This window comes from Pinus tabuliformis, chromosome 5_2 (assembly GCF_031772625.1).
Source record: "Pinus tabuliformis cultivar Carrire ecotype Pingquan chromosome 5_2, CPIR1, whole genome shotgun sequence".
Classification (NCBI taxonomy): Eukaryota; Viridiplantae; Streptophyta; class Pinopsida; order Pinales; family Pinaceae; genus Pinus; species Pinus tabuliformis.
Genome location: NC_142306.1, coordinates 427,669,055 through 427,687,340, shown reverse-complemented (window position 1 = coordinate 427,687,340; position 18,286 = coordinate 427,669,055). Strand labels below are relative to the sequence as shown.

Below are 18,286 nucleotides of genomic sequence, written 5' to 3'. Positions count from 1 at the left end.
TGTCGACTCTTGAAGTACTACAAAATTGCCCATCCGAAAGGCAGGCATTGTTATCAGCAATTGGTGGAGTGGATCCTAAAGATTCTAATCTTGTATCCTTTGATCACAAAGGATATGATCCTCAGTTACCAGCTCAACTAGCTTTCCTCGTCCAAGTGAAAGCCCTCAACAAAACTGTTCATCGAACAATTATTGATGAGGGGGCATCGACATGTATTATGTCGATGAGTTGCTGGAAAACCTTAGGATCTCCAACCTTGTCGCGATCATTGACGACATTAAAAGCATTCGACGGAAGGACATATACCCCTTACGGTATCCTTAGTAACTTGAAAGTTGAACTAGGGGGCAAAACAGTAGAAATAGATGTTGAAGTCATCGATGGCAATCTTGACTATAACATCCTACTGGGAAGACCATGGATTTATGCCATGGAAGCTGTTGTGTCAACCTATTTTAGGAAAATCGCATTCCCCTTTCAAGGAGGGATTACAATCATTGACCAACAAAATTTCCTCCCTAATGGTTCACAAGTTACAGGAAGCGTTCCTATGATCCATGGAAGCGACCATTCATTTCAAAATATCGGAGTAGGCCTACTAAAAGATCCTACATTAATGGGAACTTTCGCCCTTCCGCCACCATTCATTGTGGGAGAAGTGGCGACGGTAGGGGCCTGCAATATGATATCTTCCGTACGAAAGATGTCAAAAAACGATATCAACATGGATCATGTAAAGGTTTTGTCCCCAAGCCCAATGGAAGTATTGTAGCAATCAATTTTCTTGGCCTGGGGGGCAACCCCAAATCAACGCTCATCAAGCGTTTGGATAGATAGGTCTAGAGAATATGGCACCCCTTCATGTCCTTGGTCGCGAGTGCATGGAACCGACAAAGGAATAGTCCAATCAATGGTAATTGACAGGGCACCATGGAATGATTCCCACCATTGTTCCCTTCTCCCGGGTTGTGGAGAAGATACTCAAGATGACCTTTATCATCCTTCAGTTTTCGATTTTCTATCAAATACTGTAAATACAGTGGGCTATGAGGATAGTTCTTTTACTATGTCAACCTCATTAAAAAATGAAACGATCCCCTTTCCAAAATTCAAAGGTAAACCTTCATTCCAATCACCAAGTTGAATGCAATGAAGCTTGGGGGGCACCCTCCTTCGACATGCGTTATTATGATGCTGGGGGCATGCAAGATTCGAGTAGTTTTAGCACATAGTTCATGCTCGTTAAAAAATAAACGCAAGATCCGAGCAGTTTTAGCGCATAGTTCATGCTCGTTAAAAAATAAACATAAGTTTATGAGCAGGCTTTCCTTTAGAGTTCAAGCTCATTCAGAAAAAATGAACCGGTAAATACCCTTTTGAGATCGTAAATTCATCAGCCATAGAAGCCTTGGTCGTGTTTGTGCACCGTCACCTCCACCGTCATTTGGCTGATCATTCACTTCCATTTGTGTGTTTACCCATTTTGAGGAACAGCTGCGAAGAGTGATTTCACCTAGCCATCCTTGTGACACTGCCGTGATTGGAAAATTCCAATTTGTACCTGGAATCAGTTGCTATCCCTGTTTATCACTCGTTCCTCAAAAGACGAGTCTTCTTTGAGCTCTTTTCACTGACTAGTAAAATATGAAAAGTTTGCCGAGTTTTGGCCTTCCAGCTCGTTAAACGACCGAAACGTTATCCCTCCTCTAGATTTTAATCTTTTTGGACCTCAGGGATCATTACACAAAAAGATCGAGCGCTTGTTTTGTTCGGCTCGTTAAAGCAATCGAAAACTCATCCCTTCTGTATTGTTTTATACTTTTTCGGACTTAAGGGATTAGATGACGAAAAAGGGATTATGGAGTTAACTTTCTGTACCTTTTCAGACTCTCTAAAAATGAAAAGGACCGAGTTTTCTTTGTCGTTAGACTCGTTAAAATGATTAAATAGCGACAAACTTGTCTTTAGACGAGAACGAGTTTCCCTATCGCTAAGCTCGTTAAATCATAGTGATGGGCTTGCCCGAAGGGCAGGTTATAGAACAAGCATATGTTATCGTCCTCAAGCTTGACAAAAATAAAGAGGTACTGGTCAGAAATGACTGGGGAAAAATTGGGAGAACATCAAAGTTTAATGGTAGCAAGTCACTCTTGAACATGACACTTTTCCTTCGTACCACATCGGGTTGGGTTGTTTCATTCACCGGTCTCATCACCATGGTCCTCGCCAAACCATCCACATTTGGGGTAATGCTACCGATCCATCGCATCAGTGTCGTTATATGTTCAAGAGGGGTCATTCTAAAAGTGTCAACCGTGTCCCATCCACTGCCATACATTATCCTTCATCCATTCATGATCGCCACCCTGAATCATATATCACAGTTTGTTTTCACCTCCACTAAAATCATTAGCTCCGTTCCGTGTCATTGATGTGGGATTCATTAAGGCCCTCCTTTGACGGATCGCTTCTTGTCGACTTCAGCTCATTATCCAAGAAGTTGATCTAGGAACACCCCCATCAGTACTTTGAAGCTTGCATGCCTCAATGGCAAGTTTCTCACTTCCGGCGACAGGTATACATCAATGACCTTCGACCAGAAGATTTTGCGTGGTGTTCGACGCCAAGTCCTTTATTCACGCCACGTGAATTGTACTGCAGTACCTTGAGGGTCATCATCATTATTGGTGATTCCTCTCGCGCTTGTTAACGGTTTTTATTATTGACCGGTAATCAAGCGATGTCTTTCCATGTTCGACTTCAGCGAAATTCTCACATGGATCGACTTGTACTTAGAGTGAAGATCGAACGAGCTTGAAGACCCCGGATCTAGTTTCATCCATCCGGGCTGTGACATATATTCAGGAAATATAAAAGCATTTGCCATGTACATCATTGCAGCAGATGATCATCCTATTCAAAGGATGATAATTTCAGCAGAAAATTATCAGTCTACCTTCAGACGATCGTCTGTCATATGTACCAAAATGTATTTATAAAAGCTGAGCATGGGAATGCCCGCCTCAGCTAGATCATGAAAACAGAATGAAAAATAATGTATTGTATTGTATTGTATTACAGGGCGCCTCCTCAGCACTGGAATGAACTTCGGACCCTCTAGATAAAGCATCTCACCCGATAAATGGCCTCATACTTTAGGGGGCAACTGTTATAGACATTTTTGTGCCTCGCGACATGGAGCATGAAATGTCAATAATTACAGGGATCCTCAGTCCCTAAACATGTTGTTCTTACCCCTAAAAGAACAAGGTCATCAAACAACAGCACTTCCAATCAGTTCTCCACCTGAAAACACTTCAAAACAGGCTAATTTTGGATCATGTCAGCTGCTCCACTGAGCATCTGCGCTGGAATGCAACTGCTCCTCCTTTTACCTGCGCTGGAAGTCAAATCTAATGAAGGCTACCTGCGCTGGGCGAGATTGGCCAAGTGGCACAGTCACTCTGCAAGGTGTCAACTGCCCAGGAAGCTTCCAAACTGACACTTGGTTCATGAGATTCGCCCTGTGATGAGTAAGAGGTACTTGATCACCATGTGTAAGCAAGGATCTCCAAGTGGACTCAAGAACTGAAGATTAACTGAAGAGGGAGAGGACACAAGGCAGCTTCATGTCAGTCTCAAGCTGACTCATCCTCTCTTCTTCTCTCCTATATATAGAGCTCTTCTATGAGGTCTAAGGAGGCTGGAATTTTGTGTAAAGCAAGGAGGTGCTGTTGGTTTACAGTTAGAGCTATTGGGTGATTGTTTTACTAGAGGTGAAGAGGAGAGTTCTTGCTGCTGGGGAGGTGCTGCTGGATTGGAGCCATCAATGGTTGTAACCTTCTCAGAACCCTGTTACTTGTATCAATAAAGTTTTGCATGTTCTCCTATATACTTGTATTGCATTGATGTATTGTATTTACTTGTATATTTGATTCACTCTAATCCATGCATCAGTTATGAGTACATGTATCTTGTAGTTTCCTCTCTTGTTTTGTGCAGGATCTGTGTGTAGCTGGACCGGCAAAGAGAGCAAGGAGCTAGGAACAAGAGACAAAGAGAGAGGATAAGGATCGACTAAGCGAAAGACACCAGGTTGGTTGATCTTTTCTTCCTTCTCTCTGTACTTTCATAAAGGAAAACATCAAATCTTTACTTTCAGTTGTTGCTAAAGACTGTCACCTTTAGAGTAGGGATAGGGTCATCCGAGTCGGATACTTTTCCCCACAACACACTACCCTACACTCCCCACACCCCACAGCTTTTGCCGCTATTGCATCTTCTGATTCTGATTCTGTTGTATGAAGGCCACTCTCCCGGCCCTTCTCATGTTCAGATGGATAAGCAGAGGTGAAATAAAGAAATTTTCAAATAGATAAAACTGGAATGGTTACTAGCTGCTCAGTAAAAGTGTTTTCTGCCTAATTTTCTCCATCTCTTTGACTTCAAACTTCAATGGTGAGGGCACATACAATACATGCAGTAGATTTTAATAAGTGTTATTCTCCATGCGTTTAAAACCATATGCCATCTCATGTACCTACCCTTCGAGCAAGCTCATTTGGAATTATAGGGGCTCATACAATAATCGAATGACAACAAATGATACTCATAGGGTAAAGATCCTATAGACTGGAAACAAAACTTTGTCATAAAGCAAGCGAGGAATCCAAGGCCTTCTCCACTTTACTCTAATTTTCTATGTTTCCTGACTTCTTATGGACAAAATGATGGCATGTGGTGTGTTTATAGAAAACGCTAAACATTATGGGTTTATGTTTATGTTTGAAGTTTACATGTCCATTGACAGCACTCATTTCTACAATGACGATTGGTTTGGTTATCGTAGATTAGGGTGAAAATCAAAATGTAACAAGTTTATATGCTGTGAGATCATAAAATTACAAGTGAAAATCTAATTTACAACAAAACAAAACGACAAATAAAATCGAATCTCTAAATTATATTTAATAAATAATATAACTTTGGCGATGAGCTAAATTATATTTAGTAAAGAATATACCTCTGTCGATATGCGTGAGCTCAACTGAATCATAAATCACAATGCTTTTATCCATTTTGTTTTGTAAATAACATTGCATCATAAAAGAGTACAGTAATGCTCTTGAAAACGGAAGATACAGGCCAGATGATTTTAGAGGCAAATACTTATTCTGTGGGTAAAGAATGGACTTAGGTGGACTCTGAAATCTTCTTCCTTTCAGGGATATATTGGTACCTTGAATAAAAATTTTCTTTTGCAAGAAAAAGGTTTTGATACAAGCCAGATGATTTTAACGGCAAATACATATTCTAGGTGTACAGAATGGACTCAGATGGACTTAGGAATCACGTTCCTTTTAGGGTTTATTGACACCTTCAACAAAATTGATTTTACCGAAAGAAAAATAATACACGTGAGATTACTTTAAAGGAAAATACTTATTATGTGCGTAAACTGACTAGCCGCTATAGAGACAAAGGCTTCAGCAGCAGGCAACAGTAGATCTCATTTACCGATCTCAGAAGCACCCCGTAAGGTATCCCTTGAAGTTTGAGTACCAAAGCTCATTGATCCACCAGCGTCAGTATAAGCTATAGAGGTAGCACCTAAGCCAGTTCGAGGCACAGATTCCAAGGGACTTGATATCAAACTAGAAATCCCAGAAAGGCGGGACATAAACTGAAATGGGCACTCGATCTCGCTCTATATCTGTAATTGGTGGTTATAGGTCAACGGGTTCTGAGTCAACAGAGTCAACTGCTGTATGGATTGATCGATAGTTCCAAATCCATAGCTAGAAAGCGATTGATCCAGTTCTAGGACCATAGCCCGCAGCTTGTGCCTATCTCTTTACCCTTGCTTAGCTCAACTTTCTCTCTTACTTAATAACAAGGCTCACAAGAGCAATCAAACAGATCAAAAAGTGACTAGCACATGCTCGTATAATAATAGTTGTGTGCACAAGCGGCCAAGCAGCAAGCAGGACTCTCTACAGCAATAAGGGCTCTCTTCAGGAACACTCTATGGCTTTTGCTATAGTAGTGTCAGGAAGTCACCCATTAAGGAATTCTTAAATCAAGGAATACAATGGAGTTTCACCAGGATGTTCACAGATTGTATATGTAGCAACTGGCTGGCCCTAAGGAATTCTTAAATCAAGGAATACAATGGAGTTTCACCAGGATGTTCACAGATTGTATATGTAGCAACTCGCCGGCCTAACTGAAGATTGAATTCTTGACTCAGAATCGAAGTATCATTTCATAGTAATAAACCACCAATATGATAAAGCATTAGATCTTGACATCTTCATATTAACCCAACTTCGTTCAGTGCAAGGACTAGCTGCCATACAACCAATCTTGTTTTACTATAAATCCATTCACCTTTTTCAATCTATATAAAACAAGGGAGGCTGCAAAGCAGCAAGTCCCTGCCGCTCACTAAAGAGAAAACAAAAGCAATTAAAAAAGAAGCAGCTGAATCTGGTGGGAATGAAAGGTACGCCATGCATAGTACATGATCCACCTGCACAGTCTGAAGTGTAACAAAAGTTGCACAATAAGAAAATGATCTATTTTGAAGCTCGACTGGTGCAAGATTGGAGACCGAGAGCAAAGGTCTACATGATCCACCTGCATAGTCTGAAGTGTAACAGAAGTTGCGAAATAAGAAAATGATCTATTTTGAAGCTCAACTGGTGCAAGATTGGAGACCGAGAGAAAAATTGGGTTTACAAAAGAAATTTCGAGGTCTTAAGATGGAGTATTAGCCTTTTGTAGCAGAATCGAGTGGTGAGGCTTCTTTTCCTTTCCATGCGTCATCTCTGTGAAGCGAGATTTGTGAAGAATTGAATGACCTAGATACTCCTGCGATGTCAAGACTAACGTGGTGCACCATTGGAGGAGGGAATTAATGCTTTAACGTGTTAAAAATTCACGAAATCCGCGTGTATCCAAATGTCGTTGACTTTTAACGCACCACTAGCAGGAGAGCGTTAATGTTTTAACATGGTATTTCGTTGAGCTTTTGTGCGTTACAACACTCTGTGTACAAGCGTAGGGTGGGTTAATGATCATTGAGCTTTGGTGTGTTATAGCATTTTGTGTAAATCTGTTATTATTCGCTTTATATAACTTGAGTTTCGATATTAACGGTAAATGTGTAGTTTAAAGTAAAGTCAGTTTAACAAAGCGATCAGGTTTATGTACAAGATAGTTAAGGTTTGTTAGCCTACACTCGTGTCCATAGTTGGTTTGAGCTTAATATATTCTATGTGGACTTAATGTGGTGGGGCCCATTACGCCATTAACTTTTATACATTGGAACTATCTTTCTATTATTGAATGTTTATTGCTCTTAACTATAGTATAAAAAGGACTTAGCATTGTTTTCATTGAACTGCATTTTTAATGATTTTTGTTTTCGGTTACGTTGAATTGAATTCTTTTATTATAAGAGGAAGATATATCTTCTAAGTCTTCATATTTGATTCCTGGTTAAAAATTTTCAAATTCTTGACGTTTAATTTATTAACATTGAGTTGAATTCTTTTATTATAAGAGAAAGATATATCTTCTAAATCGGGAAGCTCATTCCAAAATTTCTAGACACGCGATTTGAAAAAATTAAGCTGAATTTTCAGCCAACGATAATACCTTATCATGAACTTAGGTTGGATGACCCTGATTACTTATGAACGGACCCGGACCTGGACGCGACGCGATAGAGGGGATGAACGGACCCAGACCTGGACGTGACGTGATAGAGGGGTTGATAATATTATGGACCCACGTGCAACTTGCGGTTTTCAGCCAGGCGTGAATCCACGTGGTCAGTGAAAGAACATGCCCATAGAAAATGAAACCTGTAAACATGCGTAAGGAAAATGAAACATGTCACACGAAAATAAAACTTGTCTTCACGTCTCTGAAGAAGACCAGCACGTGGTAAGAGAAAATTAAAATCCTAAAAACACCAGCTCATGAAAATCGCAACAACAACGCTTGTTTAAGCTTGCCTGCCCTGCGTTTTTGCGTCTGGCTATTCAAGATTTGCCCTTCATCGTACTGGTGCTACTCCATCTGTTACTCGTGCATCTCGGGCTCCATATCGAAGGTATCCTACTCTTGCATCTAATATTGTCCTCTCTGTAATTTTCAAAGGAGCTTAAAGGGGATACATTCTTACCATTGTTTCTTGTTTTCCTCCTTCCTGGTAACATGTTGATAGGACTCATGTTCTTTCACGGACTCCTGCTTCTATGAAATACACATCTCAGAGCCCGAGTTTTTGTACTCTTTGTGCCAACATAGTGAAACCTGAAAGCTGTTTCTGCCTCCAGGTCACTGGTTGAACTTGCACAGCTTTCATTTCTATCAGAATGTAAAGATTTGCATCTCTGTTTGTCATATAGTACTGCCTTTCTCCAGGTTTGGTTGATGAATTTTTCTTTCCTTGACTGCTTCAGCATTTGTGTGCTCATGTGTTGTGGGATCCTCTTCGTCTCCATGTCATCTTATTTGATCTATAGTCGCACAAGAAATAAACATGCAGAGATTATTTTTCTGCTTTGAGACTAAATTATCTGCTGATATGTATAGATAGACTAAATCCTCTCGGTAATATTCTGATATGATATTGATCTTGTACTTGCTGCTAGTACCATTACAAGATTTTAATTTATGTTGGTCTGTACAGCAAAAAAAATCTACATGAAGAAATATCAAAGTCGTTAGCAATGTAGGCTGAGAAAACACTGGCGATAAGGTTTGTGCGATCTCTTAGTTTTTCGAGATAGTCGGTCGAAAGGCTGAAACTGATTAATTAACATGGACGATGGAGATGACAATGTACCAGGGAGGTGTGCGCTTTATTTAGAAATTAAAACCTGTCTGAGTTTTAAAAAATTAATGCAAATTCATTTTAATTATATTAGATGCAGATTTATCTTTCTGATTTCAGTCAAACTATAAGATAGCTATAGAATTTTAAATGCCCTAGATGCCCTGATTTCTGTCAAGCTATAAGATAGCTATAGAATTTTAAATGCTCTAGCCTTTTTAAGATGCTCCCAGTTTTCTGAACCCTAGATGCCCTGATTCCTGTCAAACTATAAGATAACTATAGCATTTTAGATGCTCTACACGTTTTTTTTGGATGCCCTGAGTTTTCTGAAGTACAACACTGTACTATCATATGAATAATAACACACATACATATCAATGTTGTAAACATTATCTTCAAATTAAATTAAAGTAGAATAGGTAATTTTTTATAAAATCCAACCGTGAAATAATGATAAAGAAAAACTATCTTATCTTACAAATGAAATTGTGTATCCTAAGATAACTATCAAATAACTATTCCCAATATTAAAAATTAAAATTAGAGCAAAAATTGTATTTTTTTTTAATGTAGTTGTCAAATAATTATAAAGAGAAGCTCCATTTTATAGTTGTTAGTAGCATAATGAAAAAATTAGATCTATACTCATATTAAAATTTAAAATAGATCCACACTAGTTATTATTCATCCATGTACCATTTATAACAAAAATGTGAAGAAAAAAGCGAATGTGAAAAAAGAGGCTTATTACTGATATACCTCCAGTAACTCGCGGAGCTGTTCTCTGAAAATCGCCATGAGATCTCGAGTTTTTGATACCTCGCCATCGATGTCGCAGTCTTCTGCGAAAATGGAAGAACACTCTTCTGATTCATGTTGTCCAACGGTCCCTTGCCCATAGATTATGTCGATGGCGTGGTCGCTACCGCTGGTGCTGCAACGCGTGGCCATATTTTGCAACTTTATGCATAAGCTTGGAAAAATTTAACTAGGCAGTAGGTAGGATTACCAGCAGCAATATCGCATTCATGGCTATTTGACCACTTTTCAAGAAAATAAATTCTGAATGCTACTTCATTTCGCCGAAAAATATTCACGGTTTATAGAAAAAAGTTCAAATATACTAGGCTAGGCATATTTGATTCGTTTTAAATGCATCAGACAAAACACAGATTTACATACAAAAAATTATATAATGTGAAACTGCTATTCCAAATGTTTTATATTTTATCAATGAAAAATTACAGTCAGTTCTCCCTTTGAAATCCTCCCTTACAGATTTTTGGTGGCCTGAAACCGAGAGCTGTTGCAGAGAGTTGTTGTTGCATAGTTGTTGCAGAGAGTCGCTGTTGCAGAGAACGATTGATCGACTTTTGCATTATCGACGGCGAATCAAGCCCCTCAGCTCGGATATTAACCACAGAGACCTAGATCAAGCGAACAACAACTGTCAAGCATGCACCATTGGGTTCTCATGCAAGCTGCAAATTTGACACGGAAGCTGCAATGACATGTCTTGTTTCTCATACATGATATATAGTAACAGACATATCACTATAGACATTTAATGTTTACAAATTAATGTTAACATTAACATGAGACCGTTGACGGTCAGTGATAATGAACAGGACGTAAAAAGCAATTTAGGCTATGCTCCAAATAAGATGGCAAAGCTTCAGCTCCAAATAAGACTTTGGTTATCTCGACACATCCCCGCACAGCACATTTAGAAACTTTATAATAATCACCGAATAACAGCAGACTAAAACTGGAAACTAATGCTAAAGTAAGGTTGTTCGATTACTATAGTCCCTGCCCTGCCCATTGCCAGATGGCAGGGACTAAAAAAGGAAGTAATATTCCAATATACATACATTGAAGCATAAAATAAAAGAATTGTGAAAGAGCTATACTTCCACTTTATGTTACTTTATTAAATTAAAATTGATATGACTTTGAATTATAATTTTTGACCGATCATGTTTTTAATTATTTTTCTTAAATATTTTTCAATAATGATTTTTTTTTATAAAATTAAATTAATGTTTTATAAATTTAATAAAAATTAGTTTTAGAATTATATTTTAAAGTCTGAAGAAATTCTTTATCCATTTTATATCAAACATAGATTTTCCAAATACCAAGAGCTTTTCCGCATTCATGAGAATAACCAATTTGAGGATTTTGCAGATATAATTCTACCCCATTGTCGTTAAATATTCCATATTCACTTTAAAATAAGCAAGAAGCAAGATACTTTGAGCTCCATTTGGTGTTGGGTTTCCTTAAAACGATACAATGAAAAGAATCCTAGATTTTGATTTATTAATCTGTCTTTCCAATCTAACGTGAAAGGTTTTTAATTTGGTTTATGTTGGATCCCTTTGTAGGAATACATATTTTTAAGAAGTACTTCCATACTAGAGATGTGCTTTAAAAATAATTTTTCCCCTTGTTTAAATTATTTATAAAAGAAAGGGATTTGGGGAGGGATTTATGATGTGTTAGTATCTTTTTCAACTATTTTTTGAAATTTTCATGGAGTAAACTTAACATGGTTATAAACTCAAATAAGTTTAGTTTGCAGTCATAGTTTTTAGAAACATGTTATTTGTGACAAATGGTTTTGATCTTATGAATTACATGTAATGAAGTTTTTAAACAAATCAGAATTCTCCACTATAAGGTGTTAAATGTGAGTAAGCGTTTGGCTTACTCAACCTCTAGTTTGGCTAGTTTTCGCCAAATGGAAATCAAAGATATCTTCATGATTATGTTTTCCCTAGTTGGATTTTTCTACGGCAAGGTGTTATGTTGTTATTTTTCTTTTATCTCTTGCATTTTAGTCCTAAAAATGGTATCGAACCTAGGGTTAATCTAGATTATCCAAGGGGAGTGGTCTAATGTTGATGTAGAAAAATATAGAGTGCCTTGTGATATAATTATAAAAGTATAAAGCTAAGGTTTCAATAGAAGAAATCCCATCATGAGAAGTTTTTGAAGCATGAGAGAGAAAATTTCTCACTATAAGTTTCAGGTATGAAAAGAACAGTCGTGGGAATCAAAACTAGCAATTGAGGTCAAGTTAGGGTTTTCTACGACCAAGGATTTTGGTGGCATAAGGAGAAAACTATGCATGAGAATGTGAAGGTAAGAGGATGGAGGATTCTATATTGTTGATTTCTCAAAATCACCATTATTTTGCATCCCTTTACCAACATTTTCCTTGACCTTTAATTATTTTCCACTTATTTGTAACCTTGGACTAAAACCATTTTAATATTTATATGTGGTATTAGGCTCCATATTTTCCAATATATTTAATTTATTTATTTAAGTGATTTCATAGCTAAATTTAAAAAAAATAACACATTTTTCACTTATCCTTGTAATTTGGATGAGATTGGTGATGGTTATATGTATATTTGGAGATTCCAGCAATGCACATTTTTAACACCTAGTCCCAAATCCGTATTTCATCTTTAACAATTGAATATTTTAAATGGATTTGGATCATCATCAACCTTGTTTGATGTGGAAAAATTTGTGTACCATATATAATATTACTTTGATTAGTTTTGAATTATTAACAAATTTCTTGCAATTATTTGCTAATTGGTGTTTAGTTTCTACTTGTTAGCAACCTCCTTCTCTACTTCACTCTCTCATATGCCCTAGGTGAATTATTATATAAGGGGGTAGCAATCACTAGCTTTGCTCACCCCCTACATTCCACACCAATTCCAATTTCTCCTCTATCTAATCTGGATGATAATTGAACTTATCCAATAACCAAATTAGAGATATGTGGATCTAAATTAGTTATTGTTTATCGTATTGCCAAAGCATGTTTATGTATAAGTAACAGTTCCTTCTCCATTTCAAAAGGGGACTCTTGGAGTAGAATATAATTCTAAATTGTGATAGAAAAGAAGAAATGTTATTGGTATTTCTCTTCACATCATTTTTCATTCTTTAGCTCTAATAATAATATGCCTTACTATAGTATAAAATGTTATAAAGCTAGTTGCTACCTTGTTCTTGGGAGAATTGAGCTCATTCTAAATAGATCATGATAGTCTTTTATTTCATATGTATTAATTTATTTTCTTTCTACAAGTGTATTTACTTTTATCAAATATTTCTAACAATAGGATCAAAAATTTGTGAAAAATCATATAAAGAGATAACCTAATTATGGCAAGATCCTTACTTAGTATCATGATCACGACAAATACATGATCATTACTATGGAAATTAAGATTGATTTTGATTTATGAAGTGTGTCATGGTTAATTTCCATATTTAGTTTCATTGAATTGTATTATAAAATATACAAAATAGAGTATTATCGAAGCAAAGTTCAACTCTTGAAGATTGAACACTTAACTACAATTCAATTTACAATCAATGGATAAAATAAAATATAATTCAATCATGAAATTTCTTTCATTCCATTTATTTCGTAAAATATATACTTTTTTAATATTCATTCATTGAAGTAAATTATAAAATAAACAAAAATAAAGTATTAATGTAAAAAGGTTCAAATCTCAAATATAGAACATTTAACTACAACCTAAATTGTAAGACTAGTGGGTATAGTAAGATATCGTTCAATGATGGATTTTCCTTTTGTTTTCATTCGGTTCATTTCACAAGTTTAACCATCAATAGACTAAGTATTGAAAATTTTAGGTAGATCAAATAGCGAATGATTTGGCTTTGCACGTATAGTGTATGGATCTCACAAGTTTACATACTCTGGATTATATATATATATATATATATTGTTGGGAAGACGTTAGAAGTATTAAAGCATAGATAGCTTGTTTTTCTTTTCAATTTTCTTTGATTTATATTTTTCATCAATAAACCCAAGGATAGAAAAATAGATTTTTCCATAAACATAATTTCAATCATTTCCATTCATGGTATAGTAGGCAACATTTAATCCACTAATGATTTTTAGGAATGTGCATCTGCAGGGAAGGAACAAGTATAGTTGAGGGAAGCACAGCATTCACCAAAGGAAAATTAAATACTTCACTATAAGACATCAAATTTGTAATATTAATCCTTACTTAATAGTTGATTCTAAGGGTATAAACACTTTAGGTTGTAAGTTCCATAATGTCTTATTTATCAAATTACTACAAGCTTTATAAATGCCATGTTGTAGGATAATTTACAAAATGCATATTATATATTTTTTGGGAAATGAAATTTTAATGTTATCATAAACATACTCACCAAAATTTCACATACCTATATGGAGAAAATGGTCAATTTTTAAATTTTTGTAGAAAACTGACTTCAAAACCCTGTTCAAAATAAATTTGGGATAGTCAAAATTTGAGGGACTAAATGAGGGAATTCTTAAATATTCCTGCAAAGGGAAATATCTCTATCAATCTAGTTTCCTACCTAACATGAATAACCTCATTTGGAAGTCATATTAAATTATTACACTTGAATTTGTGACTACCTATCCTAGGTATACATTGTTAAGATTTGCATTTAGTTATGTTCATAAGAAAATTTAAGATGAAAAAGCATCATATTTAAAAAAATAATAATAATGGGTATCAATATCAAATTTTATTTTCATATACAAATGGAATCTCGTCAATCCATCATTAAATGAAAAATCTAGGTTCAAAATACTAACTATTGGTCTAGGAAAGATATTCATAAACAAAGTAAAATATGAAAATTGCTATATAACATATTTGACATAGCAATTTTAATAATTTAAAGAAAAAATTACTTATACTATAAATATCCCTATGAATCCTCTTCAACCTATATTTTGAGTCACTTAAATTAGACACCAAATGAATATTTTATCAAGAAAATAACATTGAGATATCTTTGTTTTTTTTTTTTCCTTTGGATATGTTTCTTATGAACTATTTTCCAATTTTTCACGAGTCTTGTATGTAGGGAGACTACACACTTCTCTTCCTTCATCAACTCAAATTTCATTGCAAGTGTTATGTTTTTACAGGTTTCAAGAGGATTAAGAAGGTAAATTTAAATTCTTGAAGGAAAAAATCCATGCCAAAGGGGACATGTTCTTTGGAAATCCATCAAAGAAGACTCAACATCATGTTGATTCTTTGTAATTGATTTAACACTAGTGTATGTTAACACTGGTATCAAACCCTGTAAACCAATTTTGACCTTGTAACCCTTGCCATCAATTGACATACATGCTATGAGAAAATATACCATATGGGTTTTGTTTCTATATGTCCCAAGAGGTTTCTATGTTGATAAGATGAACTTCATGATAAATTAGGGTAGTGCCTTTTAATGGTCAAATTTCTATTTAATAATGTTCCAAAGATCATTCTCTTAATGTACCATTATTTAAAGCTTGAAATCCTTGGAGCTTGATATAGGAATATTTCAGTTGTTAACCAAAAACACCAATAGTACCAAATATTCTAGCATGGATTGAGATCAAGGAAAATGCATATGAAAACCAATATCAAAAGAGAAGTTGATTTCCATACCATGTCAAGTCACACCCACCACAACATTACGATCTTAATAACCCTTAATAAGTCTTACTGTTCATTACATCATGTTTTTTCCATATATTTCCTAAGCTTAAACATATATGCATACTTTTCTATTTGTTCAAACTTCAAAGTGCAATAGTTTTCATATGTTTTATGACTGCCACACTATGAATTTAACCTATATTTTCTTCATGAACATCCATACTTTCCTACTCCATCCATCTCTAACCCATGAATAAAGTCCTTGAACTTCCTTACAAAGTTATGTTACAATTCCATCCTATTCTTTTTAAATAAAATTTGATGGTGAAAATGTGTCTCCACCGCCATCAAACCATGGACTGCATGAAAACTAGCACGTTGATAGAATTCCATGTAAATAAAAAATCTAAATATCAAAACCTTTTTGTGAACAATCAAACAAATACTATTTTAAAACTAGCATTCTAACAAACAAGATTTTTAAATAATGAAAGAGAAATTAAAAATTCTACTTCAGTACTTGATCCATAAAATTCCATGAACTCACAATATATCTATTAAATTATACTTTAAAATCCAAAATCTACACTCTCAGAGTTTATTTCTCTCTATAGTTTTGGATCTATAAATTATTATTTATTTTGAACACATAAAAATTATAATGATTTAGAAAATAAAGAAAAGGGAAATAAAATCTCAAAGTCATGATTAACACAAGATATAACCTAGGAAACCCTTTCAAGAGAAAACCCAACTAGAAGTTAAGGCCCATTTTCTCTCTTTCTCTAAATAGAAAATGGTTGCAAGTATAAAGAAGTAAGGCATGTGGAATTTGGGTTAACACAATGCACAAAACCTTTTTGTGTGCTCTCTCCCTGTCCCTCTTAGGCACTCTTCTTTTTTATGGAGCAAATGCATTCGAAAGGAATGGAAACCCTTTTCCTCCTAATGGCCCAATTATAACACATCTTGATAGCCTACTAGTGCTTAGGTTTGACTTCCTCAACCATTAAGAAGAGTTACAATATAGAATCTTCTAGAGTATTCTTCATCATGACCAAATGGCTAGCCCATTTTCCTTGAATATTGGGGGTTGATGTGGCATCCTCTTGAACTATGGTGGACAAAACAAGAAGGTCAACTTCTAGGTGGCATAAATTTTGCATACAAACCATGATTGAGGTGATTCTTACACCTTGGAAAGATATTTGTGTGTATAATAGGAAAATAAGGTGTGGTGCGAAAGCAACAAATTTTTACCACCAAAAATCGTCATTTGATGCCTCAAAATTCTCTTGGAAGGTTTCATACCCCAATTTTCCAAACTCAGCCATGATGGTAAAATTTGTTCTATGAGATATTTCCCCCACCTTTTCCACTCTAAAGCATTTATATGGATGAAAAACAATATACTGATCCAATCTAGATCACAACTCCCCATTTTGGTAGGATTTTGGTCCCCAAAATCTTCTACTGAATGAGGTGAGGAAATTTGTCTTCCACCTTCTCTTGGGTCTACCATTTATATTTGTTTGGAAGTAGTCTCTCAAAGGTCATTCTACCCATGTATTATATTTTTTGACCTCTTCTGTATACAATTTTTTATTTTCAACTCTACTTGAGCATTCGCAGAAGGTAGAACATGTTCCTCTTCTTGATCTAGCATGAAAGGCCCATGGAGTTTCAAATTCTCTAGATTCACAACTGAGTAAATGTGCATGTATGGGGGTAGATTGAGCCTATAGACATTATCTACCAATTTTTTGAGTATATAAAAGGGACCATATCGTAGAGCCTTGATTTTTTTACCAAGACTGTATAACCTCTCCTCGTTCAACTATAATCATACATTGTCTCCTACCTTGAACAAATTATCTATTGTGTTGATAATGCATCACATTTTATTTTTCTAATGGGTTTTGTAGTGTCTCATGTACATGCATGTGGATTTTCTTGATCTTTTCTAAAAATAATTCATCCTTCAAGGCATCCCTTATAAGATCCTCCGTTGCTCCTCCTTGTTTACCACATGCAATATCCAAAGGTGAAGATGGAAAATACCCAAAACAAGCTTCAAATTAGGACTTTCCAGTAGAATTGTGGACTGGTCTATTTTAAAGTGTTGTATATTTACCAAATTTTCATTCCAAGTCTTTAGGTGCTTCTAATTATAACCCCTCAGAAGCTACACCAAGTCTTGTTGACTATTTATGTCTTCCCTATTAATTTTCTTTAGGGATAGATTGATCTTTGCTTAAGATAATCACATTACATCACATTCATATTGAATTCACCCCACAACATTATAGCATTATTATATAATATGAAATTATGTAGAAAAAACAACATCATCTAAAATGCAGCAGAATAGTAAAAGGAACATCAGAAGAAAAGAAAGCACACAAAGAGACACCGAGATTGGTTGGAGGCCAGAGAAAAACCCCAAAATGGGGGGAAACCCAGAATTCTTAATCTTCTTCTGTTATATTCCATCAATTGTTCATGCTAAGATACAACATACAATATCATGAGATATAATGAGGCATAATTCTTCACATTAGGCTACCTAAGGCCTAATCATATGTTGTTCACAACTTCATTTGTGAACAAGATTCAAATCGTGAAGAAGGATTAGAACAACATCAAAATCTAAGTTTATTTTATGTAGATAATGATTAGGGTTTATCTAGGTGACATGGTCATCACATACAACTCAAAGTTCTCACAAAATATCAAACATAGATACTTCTATTGTAATACATAATGATATAGAATCCAATTCATATAGATGTTAATGCTACAATATACTTAGGGTCATACATGTGCTATACCACTCTTCCAAACATGTTGCTCATATACATTGTTACACATACATATAAAAGCGTCAATATATTTCCATACTTCCAAATAGAATTGAGGCGT

At 35.4% G+C, this 18,286-nt stretch overlaps 1 pseudogene; it reads right to left on the bottom strand.

Moving 5' to 3' along the window:
- Positions 1 to 9,803, bottom strand: part of LOC149159435 (putative pectate lyase 8) — a 36,629-nt pseudogene extending 26,826 nt beyond the window's left edge.
- Positions 9,804 to 18,286: the final 8,483 nt, after the last annotated feature.